The 25,276-nt window shown below is 32.6% G+C and overlaps 1 protein-coding gene across 2 annotated transcripts in view; it reads left to right on the top strand.

Moving 5' to 3' along the window:
- The window catches only part of LOC125063072 (TWiK family of potassium channels protein 9-like), a 212,087-nt gene that overhangs the window by 50,926 nt on the left and 135,885 nt on the right, over window positions 1–25,276 (top strand). For both annotated transcript variants that reach the window (XM_047669309.1, XM_047669310.1), the window contains exon 2: window positions 3,552–3,575. The gene's annotated coding sequence lies outside the window, so the exon portion shown is untranslated. The remainder of the gene's footprint in view (window positions 1–3,551; window positions 3,576–25,276) is intronic.

Raw genomic sequence — 25,276 nt, forward strand, 5'->3', positions numbered from 1 at the left:
TAACTGCTAATTATCTTGATTCTCTTTTATGTTAACAAACTACAAAATATTCTTCATAAGGTTCTTTACAGTGCGAGGCAGCTATTCATAACAAAAGTGTGATTCATAAAATCCGTTACGAAGCCCTCGTTTGATAGTTTGAATTGGTTGCTAACGAAAATCCACGGAACAATTTCAACTGTAGGGGTCCGCACAAATATATCCCCGTCGCTTTGACATTTGAAATCCGCGCGACGAGAAATGCATTCTAAATGAACCACGTCTGTACTGACACTTGCTACCTGACACTGTACGGGAATTATTTAATAGGTTGGAAGGGGAAACTTTGAGAGTGCGCCGTCTTTATTTCAATCTAGCGCGGTTAAACTTCAAGCTATGTATAATCGAAATTCCTTTGAAACACGGCAATCTCATAAGTTTTATGAGTTTTATATATTATAACTAGCTGATCTGGCTAACGTCGTTTTGCCATGTATATCATTTATAATAAAAATAGGGGTTAATCGTAGAGGGGTGAAAATTAGGGGTTGTATGTATTTTTTAATCCTGTTTCTAAAAAAAAAAATTATCTAAAAATAAAAATAAAATAATTTAGGGGTGGTATTATGTATTTTTTAATGCTGTGTTATAAAAAAAATAAAAACAGAAAAATATATCTAAAAATAAAAATAAAATATTTAGGGGTGGACTACCCTTAATATTTAGGGGGATGAAAAATAGATGTTGTCCGATTCTAAGATATACCCAATATGCACACAAAATTTCATGACAATCGGTCAAGCCGTTTCGGAGGAGTTTAACTACAAACACCGCAACACGAGAATTTTATATATTAGATCTTTATTTGTCATGGATTTAAAAATATGTCCAGAATATTCGCTGAAATGCGCTTATAGCAGCATGTTCCGACTTAAAATCTGTGGGGTCCAAGAAGACTGTGTCCTATCCCCGAGAAAGTTTCTTCTGCATATCATTGATATGTTGCTACTTAGCAACATTCATAGATATGCGGATGATAGCAACGAAGGAACTTTAAACTGGCCGATCAGATCGGGCAGTCTCATCAATACTGGAACAAATTTAACTGGACTTATAACTCTAAGAAAACACAAGCTTCCCCATTTCTCCTCCCCCTACTCCTGTCTTAGAAACTTCCTTAAAGGTTCAGCCAGCATCGGAGTACTGGGCGTTGACATATCTATAACTACTGTTCTCACCTCTGGGCGGGACCACTCTCCAGTAGTGACCGTATTCAATGAAGTGCGATTAGAATCGTCGACGATCAGTCACTTATAGACCGACTTGATCCCTTGGCGTTGCGTAGAATTGAGGGTATCTCTGTATGTATAAATTCCGCATTTACCATAGTGAGGTTGTAGTTCTTTTTATAATCTATAGTATAAAACTCTTCGGTATAAAACGTTTGCAATTAAAAGTGTTTTATTTTGGAGTTAATTCAAATATTTTTCTGAATGTTTGTTAACACTTTAACATTTCTATTGATTGATCGAATGAACAAATACATAGGTACTAGCTTACTATGAACATTACAATCATTCGATTTTATCATGTAAATGGTCCGGTGAAGTTAAAAGCAATATTGTGTAATAGTCGCATTTGTTTTAGTACTTAGCGTGAACTAAAAGAATGGATGTCTAGACGAATTCAAGTATTTTATTTCACATACTTACATGCAAGCTGGTTATTGAGTGTCTAGTGTGGAGCGCAGAACAAAGTTTGAAGAAAAAGATTGCAGAACGCGTGTGCTAAGACTGTTAATGCTAATGTAGTTTTTCAAATTTACTCATAGTACTTGAAGCAGTACTCTGTGTAGAACAGAACAGCATGCATAAGAAAACAACTGAATTTCGTCACTCAATTTGACGTATATCTGTGAAAATATTTATAAGATATTTACATAGCTTAAAACCTTGCGTGCATTTTTATTTATTTATTTGCTCAACAGTATTCCTACAGCTACTCACTAAACAATATCCAAAAATTTACATTGTACCTACACAAAAGCCAAAAACGGAATACACCTTCAAACATAAACAAAGCACAGTTTCACCAATATATACAAAAAATATAACAAAGTATTTAATATGTATTTATAATAAATTCTAAATTCTAAGTTTTAAGATTCATTGATCATTATTAATATATATTTAATAATAATATTATAATTATAATATATATTTTATAATAATATTATAATTATAATATATATTTTATAAATATGATTTTTAAAAGACTTTAATGTTAGCTTAGTTGTTAATAGATATTTCACAAAGATACTGCAAAGTTTTAATGAGTTCGTAATCCAGTTTTATAAACAGCAAATGCAATATGAATAATTTTATTAAAATTGCTCTTTGTGGAACAATACGAAGTTTAAAATGATAACTGCGCTTTTAAAATGTTTTAAAACCTTGTCTAGGACACCCGTAATATTCCGATATACAGTGAAATTGCTTTGTGGAAATGGAATAATAAATACGGTGCTGACAGTTAGTGAAAATAATGAAAATTACAAAATTATTGCCAGTACGCAGTAAATGTATATTCTCTTTTGGAACTGTCAACGTTGGAGTACACGAACTCATTGTCTTATATGGGTTCATTGACTTTCATGTGGTATTAGAAATGAAGTTAGTAGATAATAATCTAATATATAAAATTCTCGTGTCGCGGTGCTTTTGGTTAAACTCCTCCGAAACGGCTCGACCGATTCTCATGAAATTTTGTGTGCATATTGGGTATAACTGAGAATCGGACAACATCTATTTTTCTTCCCCCTAAATTTTAAGGGGATGAAAAATAGATTGATTTTATTGTGAAACCGTCAGAAGATGGAAAATCAAACATCATTTGCCATCAATCAGACACGATCGCTACAACTGGTGGATAGGTTTTTGCAATTCCGGAAAGAAAAAGAAAACTTCTCAAAAAATGTCAAAATTCCTAATTATTTCCTTTAAATTTTTAAGTAATTTTTTTTATTTTTTTATGATACAGCATTAAAAAATACATACAACCCCTATTTTTTATTATAAATGATAAACATGGCAAAACGACGTTTGCCGGATCAGCTAGTTATAATATAAAATTAGTAGAACACACTTGTTCCTCTTATGTAGTGTTTAGTGGTAATTTTATGACTAAGCCTTTATCTTTTAATATCCAACCTCATTAAAGGATTTTACTGAAACTGGATTAAGTAACTCTGCTCGAATTTGTTGAAAATAATTAGACAAATTTTAGTCAAGAAGGATTAAAAGCGCTTCAGCACAAATTAAAACTATAAATTATTTTCGGTATAAATTGGCAAAATTAATGATCGTTTCGAGATTCAAATTTAATCTTAAAAAAATATGTTTTTATCGCAAAACTCCGTAAAATAAAGAATAATAAACAACTGAATTAATTTTCATGAGGCATTTTGAATATTTTATTTGGAACTGAGCTGATAAAGATAAACCGTTTAAAGATAGGCGGGCGGATTGCTAGCAAAATATAAATGCTTAATGTTTCTTTCTTTTAAATTCCAGATTGCTGACTACGGATATTTCCAAGTAAGTTTGTTAGCCAAATTATTACTTACACTATATAGAATTTACTACCAGTTTCATTATTTGTATACATGTTATATCTGAAAGGAGTAATGTTTTTACCGTATGTGTGATAATAATTACAAGTGACCATGTCGTTACGGTAACGATCTATAATTGTCTTTTCCATATATAAATATTAAATTTCTGATTATCTCATAACATCCTTGTTTTAGTAATTAGTGAGTGTGTATAAACATATTCATTACAACCAATCAGGCTAGTGTAATAACGGATTTGAATAATCAGTTTTCATATATTGAGACAAGACATGAAAACTGCTATGAATACATTATACAATACGAATCACCAGGTACTGGAACTACCAGATGTGAGTGTGTTTGCTTTCGTCATACGAATAAGTTTTAATTGCTTACACATAAAGAAACATCCATTGATGGTCTGTCGTTATTTGAACGAAAGATATCCAGGTTAAGAGTCACTCAAGCCATTAGCAACTCTTTTACATATAGAAATAAGTATTATAATGGCGAATAAATATTTCATATACAACAAAGAAGGAAATGTTGCAGTGGCCTGTGTAAGCTACTTGTAATGAAGGGCTGCTACAATTCATTCAAACAATATAAAAAATATAAACTTTGATAATTTATTACAATCAACGATGTAGATGCTTCGTATATCACTATGATAACGGTATTTACAATGCCAGATCCCATTTGATTAATTGTAGGCAACATGTGGGACTATTTACGTGTGTTTTTGTAAGTGAAATATACAAAGAGTGATAAACGTTATCAATCATTTTTTGGTAGAAATTGAAATGTTGGTAATTCTTATTCAAATTCATCAATAAAAACGATACTAGCCAATATGGGATATTACACATACTTGTAAATTATATATTGTATAACTAAATAAATATATCTAAGGTAACGTGTTCTACTCTTTGAATTTTATAATCGAACCTCAAATATATTAAATTATAAGTGTAATAATTATAAATATTTAAAAAACTACACTAGAATCTTAACCTAAGCACATATTAATATTTACGTGGAATATGAATATATAAAACGTTTTGACTTCTTTAGGTGTTATAATTAATTTGTTCTTATAACAATCATGAATGAAAATTTATAAAAAACACATAATACGGTTGGCAATATTCACATCACCTGAAATTAGTAAACTGAAATAAATTTTATTAAAAATCATATTAAATGCGAGTCTCATAGAACTATGTTTTTTGATATTTGTTTTTTTCTAATACCTATTTATTTATCACTTACTAAATTTTGTAGAAGTACGTAAAAAAACAGACTTCTTTGAATTTTTTTGAGATTTTAATCATTTATAAATAACCGAGCATCTTCATTAATATCATTACCGTTTAGCGGCTTTTATATAAAGTCCGAAAACCTAAGTTTGTTCCGCTTAGGTTATAGTAGAATGTATCCACACACGCTTTTAGCTACGGCTACGTCAAAAAGAGGACGGGATGCCGCTCCTCATGAGGTCGAGCGAATCACGGGTATTCGATAAACATCAAATTAATAAAAGAAATAAAATAGCCCTCTGTAAGCGAAACTGCAATACGTAGACCACAATAATGCTAATAGCGTATTCACAGACCAATTATTGTTCTTATGTGTTTACATGCATCGATTCCAGTTTCATTGTATTTCGGTAATGGCTCCGCAAAGTATAACTTTTTATGAAAGCACGTTTAATTGCTATTGATATTTTTACATTGGAATTGGTCGTATATGTAATAAAAACAAAAAGTACTGGACCGATTTTAAAAATTCTTTCACCATTTAATGCTACATTATCACTGATTAATATACAAAACAAAAGATCCTTACTAAAACTACAATGATGTTACCCAAAGTGTAAAAAAATGTCTATAAAATATATTTCATCGTATGCGCTGTGAAAATTATTGATCATAGAAAAAAAAATGTTCCACAATATTAAAGAACATATCAATATCTACAAAGAATTAAAAAAGAAATGACCACCCGTGCGAAGCCGGGACGGGCCACTAGTTTCCAATAAAGAATATAAGCATTGTGATTGTTTTATACGTTTCGAATAAAAATTGTTCTTTCGCGATGTATGATTATCAATAACAAATAATACTGGAAATTGGTGTTTAATTGCTTTTGTTTTGATTTAATCATTTAATATTAAAAAAAAATATACGGATTCGTTTACAATCTAAACACCGCGGTTAAACTTCAAGAGGCTTTCTTGAGCGTGACTATAAGAATAAAAACAAAATATTCAAAAATAATAGACAAAATATAGCACTAAACTAGCAATTAAAAATACCTAAAAAATATATTTTTGTGTTATTAAAACCTACATAGTTTAAATATCATCGCTTTAAGAAAAGTGCATTTTATTTTTACTGTCAAACTGTATCTATGTCATGGAGAGACAGGACACTGTTATTAGGCCAATTACCATCAACATTACAACTATAAGTTTTAATTCTGTTTACCTAAGCTTACTCATGATAGTATTAAAATTAATCCGGCGATTTGAAAATTATCCAAAACTTTAAGTTGGCTATCAATGATTAAATTAAAATTTTCAGACCCCATCCTTTCTCATAGCCGGCCTAAGCTAATAGTGAAAGTTTACTCACACAAGTTGAAGGGGTCAGATTAACCGTACCTTATGGCGACAGTTCAGGGGTCATCCGTACAAATTTCAGTTAACCAGAACAATGCCTACAGCTTAGAGAATGAAGAAATAATAACTCTGTTATTAACTTATTGCTAGTTCTACACATTTAATAGACACTTTTTGACTATTATAAACGCCAATTTATAACTTTACTGTGTCTTCATCATAAATTGACTATTCAATATTTTGTCTATATATTTACGATCTATCTGAGAGAATGAGATAGAAGACTCACACATCTTCTCACAGTCACACTCCCATATTAGAAGATTTTAAAAAAAGTGTTAGTTTTTTTTTAAATTATCTATCATACAAATTTTCTATCAAAAAAATGTCTATACAGTAACTCTTTTCTATGACGTTAGGAAAAGGTCGAAGCAAATGTCAAGTAGTTGTCTTTTGTTCTATATATTTTTGTTTAGATATTTTTGTATTTACAATTTTGCACTCACTATAAAGCCAGCCTCTTATTTGAAAATCTGTACAATACATAAAAAAAATCAATAACCTACTTTCATAAAGTTCAGTTAAAATACGCCACTACTTACATATTATCTTCTTTACATAAATTAGGGAGCTCCCGTAAGCTTTGTACCCAAAGAGGTATTCATGTAAAAAAATATCACTGAAAAAGCTAAAAGCTTTGAGAGTCGATAAAAATAGCATATGTTGCGCCACTCTTGAGTGCAGAACAAATTAGTGGAGCTGGATCTTGCCAAATTATAGGGCTGGGAATTAAAACCTACTCATTGCTAGTGTGGAGATTACTAGCACTTTTATCCGGTCTGAAAATGTCCGATTATCTCATAACGTCCTAGTTTCAGTAATTAGTGAGTTTGTATCTACAACAATATTAATTACAACCACCAGGCATGGGTGGTTATAACCGATTGTTAAATTCAATTATTAATCAGTTTTAATTTTAATTGACACAATACGCATGAAAACAGCTACAAATACACTAATAATGCTGTACTGTACACCTGTGGCCTGTACCCAGTGGGGGCCTAGGACATGCAAATTACCTGTACGAGAACTGTACGGGCAAGTTTTAATTGAACACATATAAAGAATAGGTCCATTGATGCTCTGTCGTTATTTGAACGCAACATCTCTAGGAGAGTCGCTCAAGCCAACACTGCTGATTATTATTAAATCAAAAATACATATATAACTACAGATGATTGAATTTTTTGAAGTGTTTAACATTGTAATTCCAAACTGCGCTTATCATTCCGTGATATTATGAAAGTACGTTAATATTAAAGCCACAGAAGTGGATAAATTGACGAAGTTGAGTCCCTTTTGACTGTAAGTCATAACATACGTCTCTCAGTTATATTAGAAGACGTCCCCTGAACAAATCGCTTGAATAAACATCCTATGACTAGAGGTTTCTGAGTGGTAAATATTTGCAACTAGTTTGTTTGTTTTATAATGACGGGATAATATGTAATTACGTAGAATAAATATTTCCTGTATTTTGCTGAAATCAAATATCTTCTTATATAATTCGCGGTATCATTTTCTTTAAATGTCGTAATACTAGAACTATTATAAATGTTATATTTATTGTTCTAATTTAAGTTATTATTTTTTTTTTAAGGAAATAGCTAAATGGTTATTCGACATCATAGGAAACCGAAAAGCAGGCAGGTACATCGGACAAAAAGTCTAGCTATTCAAAGGGGGAACGCTGCCAGTATCTTCGGAACCTTGCCTAAAGGGACTTCTTTTAATAATATATTTTTGTGATTATATAATATTTTTTAAGGATTTTAGGCTTAGATTCAATGAATGTTATTTTTACGTTGCTTAATTAATGTAATACTTGATTAAGTAATAAGTTTAAATATGTATATAAATGTAATTACGACGCGAAATTATCTAAGTATTTTCTTTGAGATTTCTGTCAATATATAAAAAGCTGTTATAATATAAAGCTGTTATTTTGATCGCATTGATACTCAATACTCGTAAATAAAACAGGTTATGAGCAATATTTCTGTATTATGAGTATTCTCATTTTGATTGGTTGTCGACCCTTATAGTAAATCTGAAAGGTAGGAACGGAATTCCGATTGTTGTTCGGAATGATCTAAGCCCGAGATTTGCGCACGCTGGAATGTATAAGTGGTCAATTCGACCCTCGCTCTGTAGTTGGCTTGTTACCGGCAGTTACGGGTTAGATACAATAGCAGTGATTTATGGTGGTACAGCTTACACAAATTTAGTGTTAACAATGGGCGTATCTCCTGAATATGTATCTTTGTATCTGTGACGACATTTACATGCGATTCCGATTTCGCTGATTTTGATAAAACTTGTATGATGATTTGAAATTTGGGAACCGTCATGGAATGCCTAAATCGTAAAGCTGGACAGATGTTTTAAATGTTTCTCGATTCTTCTGTTCAAACATTCAGTAAATTGAAACGGAATTACTTTTTCAAATAAATCTTAAACTAAGTTCAGTTTAGACGTAAAAGCATAGCTGACAATATCTTTGTATATTTCTACTAATTTTAAAGCCAGCTTAAAATTTTCATAAAATTAAGAAGTGATCAGGTTATGAATAAATTTAATTGCTTGCGATTGTTATGTTGCCAATTAAGCCCCTCACTCATTTGTATCTTCTAGGCTCTCACGTTCTATCACGTTATAATTATGATTGAAGTATAACAACCTGTATCGAATTGTATGAATAATGAATCGTAGGCTTTATAAGATTGGCAGACGTGCGGCACGTTTGTAACGAACCAGTTTGTTAATACATTTTACACGCGTGATGATAATAAATGACTGTAATAATATGATGGCGATTATAAGCGATCTTTTTCAAGTCTCTCTTCTTTATAGGATTTTGCCACTGATTACAATACATTTGTCTATGGTATTTGTTAAATTCTAACTAATTACTTGCTAACTTCAATTGATGTAAAGTGCGTTACAACCTTTTAGGTCTAGGCCTAAAATTGTTATATTGTTAATTGTTAAATTTATCTGTTTCATGATCATTTTGTTTCTAGTAAGTCATTTTGTTTCTAGCATTTTGGTTTTCTCATGATATTTTTTTTATATTTATTTTGCGAGTGAAAGGTTAAAATGCGCACATAGACAGAAAGTCCATTGGTTCGCCGGGGTACGAACCTACGATCTTAGGGATGAGAGTCGCACGCTAGAAACTACTAAGCCAACATTACTCTTATAGTCACTATAAACCGTTTACATATATATGCATTATTTAATATTTATGTTTAACCGATTTTTTTAAATCATACATGATACATAGGAATATACTCAAATTTCATATTTCTAAGTATCGGCAGTGTCTGTCGTATATTCAAAACTCTTTCATTCGTTTAGTCATTCAATCGCTTGTCAAATGTCATTTACACCACTCCCGGCTCTCTGTTATCAATCGAGACGGAAAAATAGCTCAGTGCTTCCATGATCCTGAATTTACATTTTTGCGTCGAGGTCAGAGATATGTAAATGTCATTTAAAATAGGAAATGAACTGGTTGACACTGTGGAAAATTAAGTTGAATAAATAGTTCTCCGTGTACTTTTCTACGTTTAACTTTATTTGATAATATTGTCTATATTAAATGACTATGTTTTTATCTGGCCATAACCAGAATGAATAATAAATAATAATAATTTTAGGATAACTGAAAGCAAGGCTCAAAATGGGAAAAGGATAGTCTGGAGCAGAGTTCCCCAAACTTTTTTGTGTCGTAGACCCCTTGCCATGTTTTTCCGCGTTGGGTAGACCCCCTACTTACCTGATATTGATTTCCTGTAAATTTCGAACTGTAGTGAAGTTTAGTGTTAAAAACTTAAAGTAAAAACACATGTTAATTTATACATTTATTAATTGAATTTAAATTAAAATATACGTAGCATTAAATAAACATATATAACCTATAAATAAAATAACATAAGCAATAAGTCAATATTTTTAGTGAGAAGGATGAACCTGATGCTTTAATAATAAATTATCAACATTTGGCGTCAATTTCGGTAACCATCATTTTCATTTTTTGCCCCCTCAAATTTTTTTTCGCTGACGTAGACCCCTTGCAGGTTGTCATAGACCCCTAGGGGTCGATATAGACCACTTTGGGAATCACTGGTCTGGAGGATCTTTCTCGACTAGATCACGGCAGTGGTGCCACACTGATGCATATTAAATACGTATCTTGCAGTAAGTTCGTAATAAGGTTGTAATAGTTAAGCGGGAATAGAGAAGCACGATTAAATGATTGGGAGGATTTACTAAAGCTTACGTTACCTAGAGTGTGTCAGCCGCAACTAAGCGTTCTTCGATGTTAGAGATTTGTCTGGCAATGTTCTGGCGTGTAACATTGCTTTCGAATAAAATCGAATAGAGTTTTTATTGCATCACTGTATCAAATAGGATGCAATGCGCGATGGATATATATAAGAGTAGCTGGTGTAATTTTACTATTATGTCAATTGCTGTGACATTATATAGTATCAGTAAAACTCTCTAACAAAACCAGGCAATAGCTGAAATTAATACAAATGATTAATAAAATTTTATTTTATATAAAAGTTGAAAATTCGGTGTTCTTAGAAACTCTGGAGTTGATTTATAAATTCCATCGCCGGAAAACAGCACAAAACATTTGTTCCTTTATCGAGAAAAGGTTAAGTGTGTATATTATTATATCAAGCAGTGTTTCGAAGAAATACGCAAGTTTGAGTATCGCCAATATAATTAAAACATTTTGGGGTAAAATAAGGCACAGAAGGCACTTTTATTGAATCCGCAGACTAATAAATAAGAACCTCCCCTAACAATTGTTAAGTGTAATGACTAGATTTGTTCCACGCAAGGTTCTTAAATATAATAAATGGCATTAACTCAATGCGATTTTCGTCTTAATCCGAATAAAACCTTCATGTAATCCAGTCTTAGTCATTGACTGAGATAAGTTGATAAATATTAAATGAATTTTTGCTAAGCTGTGGAGGTCGTGGACACATAATCCCCTTATCTTAATATTATTAACTATCTGATATGCTTTTGATAAAAGGTTATGTCTTTAAAGTGATAAAGTTATACTTTATAAATCTTAATCAAAATTGACTTATCTTCTTTTGATAGTTTATTTAGTTTGGCGTATCCAAAGTCCTTTATTTTATATTAAAATTACACGAAATTGGTTTAGTGATTTAAGACGGTGATAATTCGTATTTATTAAAATATACTGGGATGATGAAGCTATATTGATTTGATAATAGTCACTTAAAAAAATTATAATCTAAACATGATATTTAAACTAAAATCAAGCCGAAAACTGAGTTTCTTTATCCTATTACGACTTATAAATAAATAAAATGCATTCATTTGTTTTTTAATTCAGTGTCAGAGTTTTTATATTGCAATTTTTGTTTCTATAATAGAGAAGGAAAAAAAAACTATCGTTCATTTGTTTATTGTTTTCTTTACTCAGACAATTTGCCAGTGTTGGTGAGTCTATAATAAAATTACGAGTTCTGTAATAGCCGAAAAGTGAAAAGTTCTGGTAGAGCAACCGCAATCTAACAAATTAGGAAAGTTGGTACGATTCGGCACACATCCGGTCCGGTTGTCCGGTTACAAATTTGATATGGATTCCAGTTATTAACTTCTATTTGAAAGATATTCTGCCGTTAAATGGACATAAAAGTACATTGAAACATATTTTTGTAAGACATATTTGCCAACGAATTTTATTTAAAATGTTTTTCGGCGTGTAAATTATTATTTTTTGTTTATTTTCAATTCTATGTATCTCGTAACACTGCTGTTAAATGAATTTATACAATTTCTTCTGTTTTCATTAAATGTAATTAATATGTCTAAAGTTATTATAAGCAACATAACAGCAAAGTAAACAGCATATTATTTTGTAAGTACTATTCACGGACCTACTCCGTTCTGTTGTAACGTAGATTTAAGATTTACAGACCTGTTATATCTAATACCTGAGATCAGCAAAAAACTCCGTTAGATCTGATTTTACCGTCGTATTAAATTTATAGAACATCAAACAGGCAGGTGGCTCGTCTGAAGTGGAGAAATAGTAGACACTTATAATGCCAGAATGTAAGGGATTCGCCATCTATTCAAGATTTTTTTTTAAATCTTTGTTTAGATTATTCATATTTATCATAACAAAGATTCATATTGTCTCTGCGTCTCACTGCCTACCTCTCATCATCTCACATTATAAATGTACAATATTAAACAAATGTTGATTTAGTTAACATGTAAATGAAGTTAATGTAAATAAGAAAATGTCTTAATGACTTGACAAAGTCGTCTCTGAACTGACATAACATTCATTAATTTACTGCCGTCATTAAATGAAACTGGTAACATTAAATATTGATCACATAAGTTTATTATCTGTTCTGAGCTTAAAGGCACTTAAATATGTTTTTCTTGAGTTAATACTGTATACACGCAATTTAGTTTTTGTTTTAGTATTTTGTTACAAAATTAATAGACATAGACATAACATTTATTACATACAAAAAATAACAATACTCAAAGAAAAAATAAAATAAGACATATCAAAAACCATAAAAATTAAAATTAAAAATTCCCTTTTGCCATTCGGTTCACTTCAAGTGTGAAATGTGTGTGGTTGTAATTGGCCCTGGCTCAGCATTATGTTGAGGAGCAAAAAGTTCCACAGCGCTGGTCATTCTGCCAGAGACCATAGCAGCTAGTTTGCGCCTCAGTAGCAAAGAAAAAAAATATAATACTAATAATACTAAGTAGAAAATAATCATAATATTAAAGTTAGCAGTGTCAGTAATGAAAATTGTGTGTAAGGGTGTACAGTAAATAAAATAAAATTAAAAGTTAAAAATAAGAATAATTGTTAATAAGTAAATATTTTTTGTTTTTGTATTTTTGGGTGGATAAAAACTAAATTTCAAAAACTTAATTCGATTAAAGACATTCATTACAAAATAAGCCTATAAGCCAATTCGAGTTAGTTATATTTGTTGAAAGGAATTTATTAAAAAAGTACTCTTCAATCTCTTTTCATCACAGTATATACCCAATTGTACTGAAAAAGACGATTGTAATTGGATTGGAATAAATACATTTTTGTATGTATAAAATGTTAAGTAATTTTTCTTTATTTAGAACCTATTTAATATGCACATAATTAAATGAAAGGTAAATTATCCTACTAAATTAAAGTATAAACTTAAAAAATTAAATTTCTCTATTCGAAATTCTAAAACGTAAAATAGCTAGTTATTATTTTGTCTAATTACTAAAGTATCAATGAATTCTCGTTACTAGCATTTAATTGCCTATTCAAATTTTATTTAGGTGTATAAAATATATAGTATATAGTCTGTTAATGATTGTTTCCACTTCAGTTGGACTCGAACAAATAGCTTCTCACATAGCTAGTGCTGTAGAACCTAACTATTAGATCAAATACATATGTAAATCAACGACCAAAGATGGTAATTGCGCCTTAGCTATTGCCTCATGTGTAGTATGCGTAGGCTACCCTTGTGTAATGTCTATTTGCAAGTTTTGATTTTTTTGGGATAGATTTAGGTAGACTTATAACTTGACTATATGTTTCATATTTTATATTGACATACTTTGGAGTCTACTCTCATATTATGATACTAGTGAAGCCAAAGTGAATTCGTAGTATAAAAAAGATTAATTATAGAAAACGTTAAATAAATATATTTAATTCTTGTATTTTTATACATTTGGTAAAATGTATATAATGGGATCCAAATGAACAAATGATTTGTATCTCTGGTAAAAATGTTGATTAATTTAAAATTATGAGCTCCAGCATTGAAGAGCATAACTTGACTTTTAATAATCGGACATTTTTAGGATGGTAGTAAGTCCTGAATTAGTTTAATACTGGGGAACCTAGCCTGCGAATTATTAAAAAAAACAGGTGATGAAATGTGATACCTTCACGCAATTATATGATTTATAGGCTGTCACATTCATAAAAGTATATTTAAGTTAATAATGTTAATTAATACACACATTAAAAAAACTTTAAGCAATGTAAACGTGACTTATAGTGATTATTTATATTTCTCATCTCGACGCGACTACGATTGTTAATTATGAAAGAATATAATAAATTCGCCTTTATTAAATAACATTAATTTTTAAAACCAACAACCGGTCTTTGTCAGTTGTAAAGCGAAAATAGACGAGGTAGTTTGTCTCCAAAGCCGTAACCAACTCGAGTTAAATGCTTTAATTTACTCCCTGGCGAACTTAGTTACCACAGCTACTACTAATGTAACTAAATTAAAAGCTCTACTATGTAAACAAATTCAAATCTATTTTGTATACAGACGTTCGATTGGTTCGATTTATATTTGCTCTTGTAGACCGAAGCTTCTCATGTAAGTAAATAGTCATTGAAATAAAATTTTTTTGTCGGATATATATTACGTTAAATCCATTGTTCAAGTCAATATTTCGAGTCTTTACCCTAGTTGTGGTCAAAGATTCTTACTCGTGTTAGTGAGAAGAAACTTCTTTGTATAATTTCATGGTTTTAACTTGAAAAGTTTGGTTTCCATACATGTACCTATCTTTATTGGGTGAATTTCGTAATTTACCTATTTTTATCACACAACGCATCAAATAGACTTTGCGTTGAATTTATTCAGATTTTAAGCATTCCGTGTCCTTTTTTCTTAGTCCACGTATGAAGCAATAATAAAGATAATAACAAAAAAAATTGCAAGAATATAGTATAAAAGTATTATGGTGCTACGTCTAAATTTCGCATAGTTAGAGTGCAAATTTGTGTTAAAAATAGAATTTTACAAACAAGTTACACTTTACATTATGTATCATATCATTATAGTCGTCTTATATTATTTTATCGTTACATAATCACATTATTAATATATATTATTTATTACATTATCAAATTAATATTAATAATAATAAAGTATATAGATCAGCCCTCCTATTGGCTTCATGAATAACGTATCCAAACTGAATTAGTAATCCACCAAATATGTGTGAGTGGTTAACACAAATCTTTTTAAATATTAGTATCAGTTTGTTTGGGCTCCGACGCAAACAAGTTTCATGATTTTATGTATGTTGGGAATCATAAGGTATATTTCAACGAGGTGAAATTTTTATCAAACCACTAGCTGTAGCTAACATTGCTAATATTGTGGTAAGTATATTTAATATTTATGTTATATATAACCTTTAAATATGTAGGCAATATGTGCTTCATTTGTTTAACACATCTTTAAAAATACTAGTATAAAATCATCACGAAACGTAAACAAGCAATCTTTTCTAGCGTAGTTTATGAGGAAAATTAAATTCGGAATTTGAACAATTAGTCAATCTTTTTCGAATTTTTCGGACTCGCACACCTGAGACTGAAACTCGCAGCCATTGGTTACAAAACGAACTGGACCATTGCCATTTAAAAATAAAGATACCTCGCACCTAGCAAATATCTATACTATTTGTCTGTAATATTTTAAATATCGATATCTTCGTAATGGTACTAATGTGAATCAAAATTATTAATATGAAACGCACGTACATCTCACCAGAGTGATAAAACATATACCTTCCTTCGTGAAGGATTTTAATAACAGTGTTAAAAGAACGGAAACGAATCGAACCCGACAATGTCGGGAGCCCAACCTTCTTAGGGCGCGACCAAATATAGCGCGGCTGTTTGTACAAGTGCCGCGCGCTCTATTGTGTGCAGGTGCATTCGCATTAGGGATGATCGATATTAGAAAAACATCGATATTGACATCAATATCATAAGAAGAACCTTTTGATATATTTCTTTGTTAATAAAGAGTAGTGAGGAAGTGTGAGAGAGAAAGAGTGAGCGAGACTACAAAGAAAGAACGAAGTGAACGACCGAATTAAATTTTTTCGTAACTTGCATTGGTCGTGCCGAGTCCGTGAGCTAACATTGATGTTCGATTCCGTTAACATCGATGTTACAATATTTTTCGTAGAGCAACATCGATGTTTTTGTTTCAACATCGGTGCTCATCAAACATTGATGATCATCGAGCATCCCTAATTCGCATTGAGCATTCATTGTTGTGTCCTACGAATGCCGCATGTCGCACCTGTTTGGTCACGCCCTTACAGCGCTTTAAGTATGAAAAAAATGTATCTATACAAGCGGCCTAAGTCTTAAAAATCCCTTACCGTCTTCAATTCTCCGAAACCTTTAATTTGCTTTAACTTTGTAATTAATTTTAATTAAGTCTGCACGTGACGGATTAAAGAGTCAAGTGGAATTGCGAAGTTTAGAGGAAAAATTATTACCTTCACTTTCCGACAAAAGTTTTATGATTTCACGAATAAACTTTGTAGATTTGTCCTTTTACATCTTTTTACGTCATTCCAAGGAGGCTTCCCTATTGGAAGGAATATGTATTAAAACATATTCTGATTCTTATTTAAAAATGACAAACAATATTGCCCTTTGTCTACAGTCTACACACATTTAATACATAGATTTCATAACTCGAAATGTTATTTAAACGATAAAAATTATCAGCATATTCGTATTATGTCACGTATAATATTAACATCAACGCAGTCACAGGTTTTGTTTGAAACGTCCGATTGTAATACCAATTCTCTTTGATTTTATTTCCTTTAGGGTAGGTTCTAGGGCCGTGGGTTAGTCAAGGATTTAAGTTCACGCCAGGTAGGTAGTATCGGTTAGGGTAGAAGGACTCCTTTCTCCGCAATTAGACTCGTGGTTGGTCCGTTGTGCGTAGGTAGTATCGGTAACTCCAGCCCTGCGATTCTGTAACTCACTTGTCGAACTCACACAGCGGTTTTCGCAACGGCGGTCGCTCTCAAATCAGTCGTGAAGCAGTCATTTTATGATTTGGCATTCTGACTGGGACTTTCTCGCTCAACGTGTAAGTATCGCAGCGTGGAATGGAATTACTAACGGGAGAGGACCACTATTTTTACATATTAAACTGTTGTTTTTCGATATTTTTGCTTAGGTTCGCGACCGCAATCCTAAAAACAAAAAGAATAACTAAAAAAAACAAGCTTTATCTGTGTCCCACTATGTTGTTCTGATGCGTTATTTCTTATGGAGAACCAGCTCAATAGCTAAAAAAAATGGTTGGAATATCAAAACTTTTTGGTATGAATCACTATTTTGGTCAGTATTACTACGTCCAATAAGTAGTTGTCAAAAAATATTAATGAGTGAGCATTTTAGTTACGAGATTTCGAAAATCGTCTTTCATAAATAAAGCACGACCAGGTGTATCAGTTCCTTTTAGGCTTTGGTTCAAACAACCTTGCTAAAATAGCAACATGCAAATAATAATAGTAAAATTACCGGTTTTTATTTAATTACTACAGCTAATATAATAATTAAAAAATTAAATAATTTTAATAATGAGATCATAAATTAAATCTAACCAAAATGACTTAATCCTCCGAGACGAAGAGCGTAATTTTAAAATTTTCATACATAATTTATTACCCCTCTTACATTTTGTGCTTACACTCGTTATGGCAAGAAGACATTAGTGTTTTGTACATATTTTGAGTTTGTTTCGTTAAATAAAACCCCCCCATATATATACGTATGTGTATGTTATGGTTATGTTTAATTTGATCAATACGTATAGTATAATCTATTTTATTTTTAACATTTCGTTGCACAAACATAATACAATTGACATAATGGATGAAAGGGAGGGCAACTGGTGGTTTAATCGCTTTCGAGCTATCGTTTCCAGGAATAAAATTTTAATTAGATAAGATAAAATAGAAACAACAAAACTAAACTAAAAAAAGGACACATGAAAAAGAAAAATAATCCAAATCTTACTCGGTTTTTGCCAATTCTTTTTTTTCACACCTTATAAATTACCTCAGATTAATATAAATTAAGATAAGTTGGTTTTTGGAATGATGCTTCATATAAATCACATTTCAATTATAAGATCATAGTTTAGATGAACGCATTACACAAACTGAACTATGAAGACACTTCTATCAACACGAGTAAACACAAATTTATACAGTATCGATATTTACATGCTCTATGGGTAATAACCGAAGATATGATCTAAGATTTGCTTGAATAAACTTTGTATCTAGTTCGATATTGGAAGCTTAAGTACATGTAAGATTCTTAGTCAAACGAATGAAAATTGGTTTTCGATTTGTCAATTTTGAAAATCTATAGCTATTTAGGAGTATTTAAAGTAGTAAACATTATAAAATATATTGGGACGGTAATAATAATATTACCTTTATCCTCAATGCGTTCATAAACCTATGTACTTACAGCTGTTTGTTCAGCTAGGACATCACGGCCTGTCAAGCCAAAAAAGTGCAGGCCGTTTCTCAAGACATACCGCACTTAACAATTTCATACGTTGGTCCCTTGCCACTGTCAACGTGCCAAGCTACTTGAGCCGACTGGTATTGCAAGAGACGATGGCAACCTGTTCAGGCACACTGGCCCCTTCCATCTACATGGAACCAACAACAGAGCTGGTGCGGCTTGTGAAGCGGCTGAAAAAGCTAAAGCAACAGGGGTCTAGGCTCCAAATATGATTTTGTCCCATTCGGTGTCGAGACCCTTGGTCCGTGGGGTCCTAGCGCTATAAGGCTTTTTAAGGAAATAGCAAAATGGTTAGTCGACATCACAGGAGATCGAAGACTAGCTATGCCGGACGAAGAATTAGTCTAGCTGTTCAAAGGGGGAACGCTGCCAGTATCTACGAAACCTTGCCTAAAAGGACTGCTTTTAATAATATATTTTAGTTATTATATTATATTTTTCAAGGGTTTTAGTTTTAGGTTCATTGTTCTACTTTATTGTTGTACAAGTATTGTGCTGTTTCTATGTGTGCATGCATTTTACACATACGGCTGGGCTGCAGCCAAGCCAGATGAAATATGTTTTGATATTGGGGTGGGTCGTAAAGGGCCATCAGAAATAAAGCAACATGAATTATTGATATGTGTAGTGGATAACTTAGGTCTGTTATATGATTTTGTCAAAAAAGTCTTGAATTTATTTAAGTCAAAAGCACTTTATGGCATTAAAACCTAAAAACCATTAAAAACTTTAGTTCATTTTAGCCGCGACGCTCAACTTACTTCCGAGCCATTAAAATTATCCGCTCTCTAATGAGAGGGTTTATAGTTTTGATAGTGAAAATATATTATTTTTACCACACTAATATTGTAAATAGCATTCTGGTTTCATTCAAGTTTTAGTTAGTCATCAGTTTTAGCGGTCATACAAATAATTATTTAATGGTACTTAGTTGTTGATATGTGCAAAAGGAAGTTACTAAGGACTTGAAAGGAGATTGGACTGTTAACTACATACAATCTGTTTCTTCCGGACTATAGATAATACATTCACGTATAAACTGATATTAAAGTATTATACACACAATTAATATAAGTGTGATCTGCTAGCTAAACACAAAAATTGAAAATCTTAAATATTTTCGATGTAGACTCAAATTATAGTGAATTACAAAAGTCATAAGTCAAAACACAATGTACACTTATGAATGTCAAAAAAAAATAATACACTAAATGCTTCAAATTTTACATTAACTGCCAGTTCTCAAATCAAGGGCGTAGAACGGACGAGAAGAACTGGCGAGAATAAAGTCTCCGCCACTCTTTTTAATTGCTAAGTTTTTTGTTTTACACAACGTTTGTAAGGAGCTGCAAGCATTACACCATGTTCCACATGACATTTTAAGTAATAAATAAAAATAAAATAAATTAAAAACAAAGATTTGTCCTCTATAATATGGCATGGTGAAATAGGAGCACGCACTTACATTCTCGTGGGAACAACACGCAAATCTTCTTTCAAAGTTGTTTACCTAGACTACGTGTTGCGCCATGACCGCAACCACCTCCTTCAATTAATTATAATGGGTAAAATCCAGGGAAAACGTGTTAGTAGAAGGAAATCAAATCATGGCGTCGTAACGTTAAGGAGTGGACGGGTACTGCGACTGCGGAAAAGTTGCTGCATCTGGCACAAGACAAGACACGCTTCACGAGACTGAATATGCCAAATCTTTATAATGTTTGTCAATAGTTATGTTTTTGGACACATACAAATGAAGTTAACTTATAACCATTATTCTCAATTTGTATTTTAATGAATTTAAGACGCTTGCTCTATAATAATTTTATTAGAGTACATCTAATTAAAGCGAGAGAAGCTATTTTTAAGATATTTCATTAAGTTTATTGTCGAGGAGTCGGCGCGTTCATTTGCCGGTGACTGTAAGCTACGTTGATAGAAAGTTTGCATTTTTAATATAAATTATGCTAGTAGATAATTAAATTTCAGAGGGATGAAAAGATGATGTTGTTTTCCTATTAAGAAAATATTTTTAAAGCATAATATTTTTGATAGTGAACTTATGCTAGCATTACAAAAAAACATGCTAATGAAATAAATCTATTAGACAACCAAGTCGTATATGTTATTTATACATTTATTTATTATATGATCAGTGTTTGGCCTAGTGGCTTAAGGTGTAATCCTCATCCCTGAGGTCGTGCTTCGAATCATAGCTATGCCCCAATTTTTTTTTTTTTTTAAGACAATTCACACCGATTGACCTAGTCCCATGCTAACATGCTAAGCTGGTGAAGCTTGTGTTATGGGTACTAGGCAACGGATATACATACATATTATAGATAGATATACATATAAATACATATTTAAACACCCAAGACCTAAGAACAACACTAAATGCTCATCACATCGATGTTCGCCTTAGCCGGGGATCGAACCCGGGACCCATGGATTCGCAGTCAGGGGTACTAACCACTAGACCAATGAGTCGTCTTTCTGTGCTCAATTAGCACTTGCTCCTACGGAGAAGGCAAACATCGTGGAAAACCGCCATCTCTCAGTCCCAAAAATCGATGACATGTCATACACAGGAGGCTGATCCCCTACGTGTCTATAAAATAAAAATGATTAAAGAAACGGACGCAATCTAAGGCCAAAACTCAAATAAGGTTGTAACGCCACAGGATTATTGTTATTACATCTTTATATATATAATTCTTCTGTGAGTGTGTATGTCACTGAACTTCTCTCAAACGACTGGACCGATTTTGATGAAATTTTTTGTGTGTGTTCAAGGGGATCTGGGAATGCTTTAGATTCACAAATCAGCCCGCCAGATGGCGCTGCAGTCGGTACTTTCATACTTTTCTTTACTAATCGCTTGAAATATCATGCAGGACAACGTCTGTCGGGTCCACTAGTACAGGGTGTCCCGTGGCAGATTTTGGATGTCTTAATTAAATTAAAGAATGTTATTATTTTAGAATATACATATATTTGTCATAAAAAGAAAGACGAGACATGCGGATTTTATTTTTTGAAGATCACTCCGTCCAAATGTTTTCCATCGCGACGTACACACTCGCGGAATCTTTCGAGAGTATTCTGAGTGACGTGCTGCAAAACTGACCGAGGAATAGCATTCACTTCTCGCACGATATTTTCTTTTAAATCCCACAGATCTGCCGGGTTACTGTCGTACACTTTTCCCTTTAAGTAACCCCATTAAAAAAAATCTAATGGGGTGAGATCTGGCGATCTGGGTGGCCATGCGATGTCCCCAAATCGGCTTATCAATTTTCCGGGGAATTCTTCGCAAAGGAGGCTCATGGTGGCTCTTGATGTGTGAGGCGTGGCGCCATCTTGTTGAAACCACGTATGAGAGCTGTTTTATGGATGTTCTCTATGTTTCGGTATAAAATACTCACTAAGCATGGGGCGATAGACATCACCATCAACAGTTACGGTTGCTCCACAAGAATTTTCAAAGAAAAACGATCCAATTATTCCATTGACAGAAAGAGCTGCCCAAACAGTTACTTTTGGGCTATGCAATGCTGTTTGGTGTTTCAATCGCGGGTTTTGTGCTCTTGGCGCCCAATAGCGACAGTTTTGTTTATTGACAAAGCCAGTCAAATGGAAATGAGCTTCATCACTAAACGAAATGGTGTTAACAGCTAACATGTTATCACAGAACTCTTTGCGTTCTCTGAAGTCATTTGGTTTAAGTGCCTGTACCAATTGGATCTTGAACGGATGGAATTTAATGTCCAAGCTTAAAATACGGTGCATCGTGGTTTTTGGAAGGCGCAAACTTGACGCTCTCTTACGCACTGAGTGGCGGGGATTTTCTTGCACACTGTTTGCAACGTGTTCAATGTTTTGTGCAGTCCATGACGTTCGGCTAGGACCTGGGCTTGGCTCGTTAACTATTGAACCTGTTGCACGGAACTTCTGGACCAACGTCCTAATCAAACTTTCCCTCGGTGCTTCACTTAAGCGACGAATATTTTAGTGAGAACAAAATCTTCGGCGACCAACAGTGCTCGATTTATTAGCTTCAAAATGCGCTTCAACTGCGAAAGCGTGGGGCGCGCCAGTCCACTGCGACATCGTTATTGAACAATCCGCACAATTGCAGCGCCAAACTGTAACCTCTACCTGGTCCCCCGCGCAACCGTTAGAAAAATATTCGAATTTCAAATCCTAAATCTGCCACGGGACACCCTGTATATTATAAAGCTAAAGAGTTGCTTATTGCAGATACTTTACTGGTTTGACTTGAAAAAATATTTTTAACAACTGTATATGTTATAGCCTAGAAATTTATTGGACTCCGTCACGTGCGCTGCGGTAAGGTAAAGTTCCTCTTAATTCTTAAAGATTCCATCATCAGCATGTCTATCGTTTAAGAATGATTAACAATAACATTGTTTAGTATTCAGTATTGTACAAGATACTACATTATTTTTAAGGACTTTTTTATAAACATCGTAATCGATATATAAATAAATATGCTTTTACGAGTAGGTATTTAATTTTAAATAAAATCACTCGTGCGTCCTTTTTATTTTAATAAATATCATTAAAATTAATACATGAGGTTATAACTGTCTCAAACAAATAGTCTTATTAAAAAATGGTTGTAACTCTACAATGAAATACAAAATAATCATATGTAATACCACAAGAGCTTCAAAATTATCGGGTATTTCCCTCAAGGTTCGTTGCAAACAATTAATATAGTTGTCATGACGACGACAGTCGTCATGACAACTATATTTGTTTGCAACGAACCTTGAGGGAAATACCCGATAATTTTGAAGCTCGAGTGGTATTCGGGGGATTATTTTTCCGACCCAAATGTCGGGCAATAGAATTGCACCATGAGACGAAATGTACAGTTAACAAATAACAATTTCATAATGAATAAAACAACTACTTAATACTTTTCTTGAAGCAACGACCAGAGAAAATTTTCACAAAAAATTTTCAGTATAATACCATGTAGGTTGTACCACGTGACGTCGAATGGTGCAATTCTATTGGCCGATATTTGGGTCGGAAAAATAATCAGGAATAATAAAATATGACTGCAACCAATTTTTAACAAAAATAAAATACTTCGTACATCATTCAGTGATGAATGTGTTGCACGTTTCAAAAGATTTATTTCATTTAAACTATTAATGGTTCTGTTTCAAATTTTGTACACAGATTGAAAATAGTTTATTTATCTGACCATTACGAAATAAATTCAGATCACGTTTTCAAAAACGAATAGCTGTAGAAATATTATTTATTTCTTCCAAATATTTACTCTACGCTTTTTCTGAAATGTTTTTGAAATTGACCGACACTAAATTGTTAAAATATGTATATAGGGTAAACTCACCCTTAATCTTCTTTTTTCAATATACATCACGTCTATTGTTTTAGAAATGTGATAAACTTCACAGGAGGACCTCACGGTATCGCGTTTGATTTCGAGTCGGCTTGAAGATTGTATTAAAAAAACAAACTTGTAATTTATTCCGCGCTTCCGGTGCGCTGTGTGGTCACGAACGAAATGTCAGGAGTGACCCATGGCGGGTACGGAGATATATCTTATAGTAGACGCTATTCTTTAAAAATTTAGAGACTAAAGTTTGTATATTTGGTCTCCTTAGTCCCTAGAGTAACCTCTGAAATCTAAATTTTTTTTAAATACTACACTGCGAAAAGTTAACCCTTCTGTTTACGCAAGTACTATACAACATAACACAACGACAATATACTACTAATAGATAAATTTGATTGGAAAAATGAAGCGAAATATTGCAATATTATGACAATAGATGGCGTTGATATTATAATTAGACTCCAATCATAAGCTCAAATAATTTAGCTGTCAACTTGATGTGCTAGTCTGTCGCTGAAATTTATTTAAGTTGAAACTAAAGTAGCTAGGAATTTAGGTTATCTGTAAATTTGTAAACATTAGAAATTCGCTAGTATTTCGCTTTATGAAATAACTTAGGTCACCAAAGGTTGCACAAAGTAACTCGTGCAGTGCTAAACCACTCCTGCCTACACACTATAACGCAGGATTGAATTTTAATCCTCCTCTACGCTAAATAACATCACGCCACACAAAGCGAGATTCACATTGGTTGGATAGTAGCCAAAATAAAGCTTAAATTACTAATTTTACGCAACACCGGAACGGCCGACAGTTTTTAGTCGATTAGCAAAATGTATAAGCTGTGAAAGTTGTACTAGAATTTAGTAGTGCCAGCCTAGTAAAAACGTTTTTCTATGATAGTTTCAATATTGATGTAAATTTAAAACAAGATCATATAGAAGGACTCTGGTTTTAGCGGCGGTCGGCTTTTTAACGCCCAAAGAGTCTCCTAACTACCTACTCTATATATACCAAAAGCACTACCACCTTTTAGGTGTCAGCGTCAGATTTCTGTATATGTTCCGTGATTCTAATAGGCAAGTCACCGTCTAGTTTTTGGGACTAGTATATGCCGGTTTTACTAACGATATTTACCTTCACCCTACGAGCGAGTGGTAAATGCGCACATAGTCT

Source organism: Pieris napi, chromosome 2, assembly GCF_905475465.1.
Source record: "Pieris napi chromosome 2, ilPieNapi1.2, whole genome shotgun sequence".
Classification (NCBI taxonomy): domain Eukaryota; kingdom Metazoa; phylum Arthropoda; class Insecta; order Lepidoptera; family Pieridae; genus Pieris; species Pieris napi.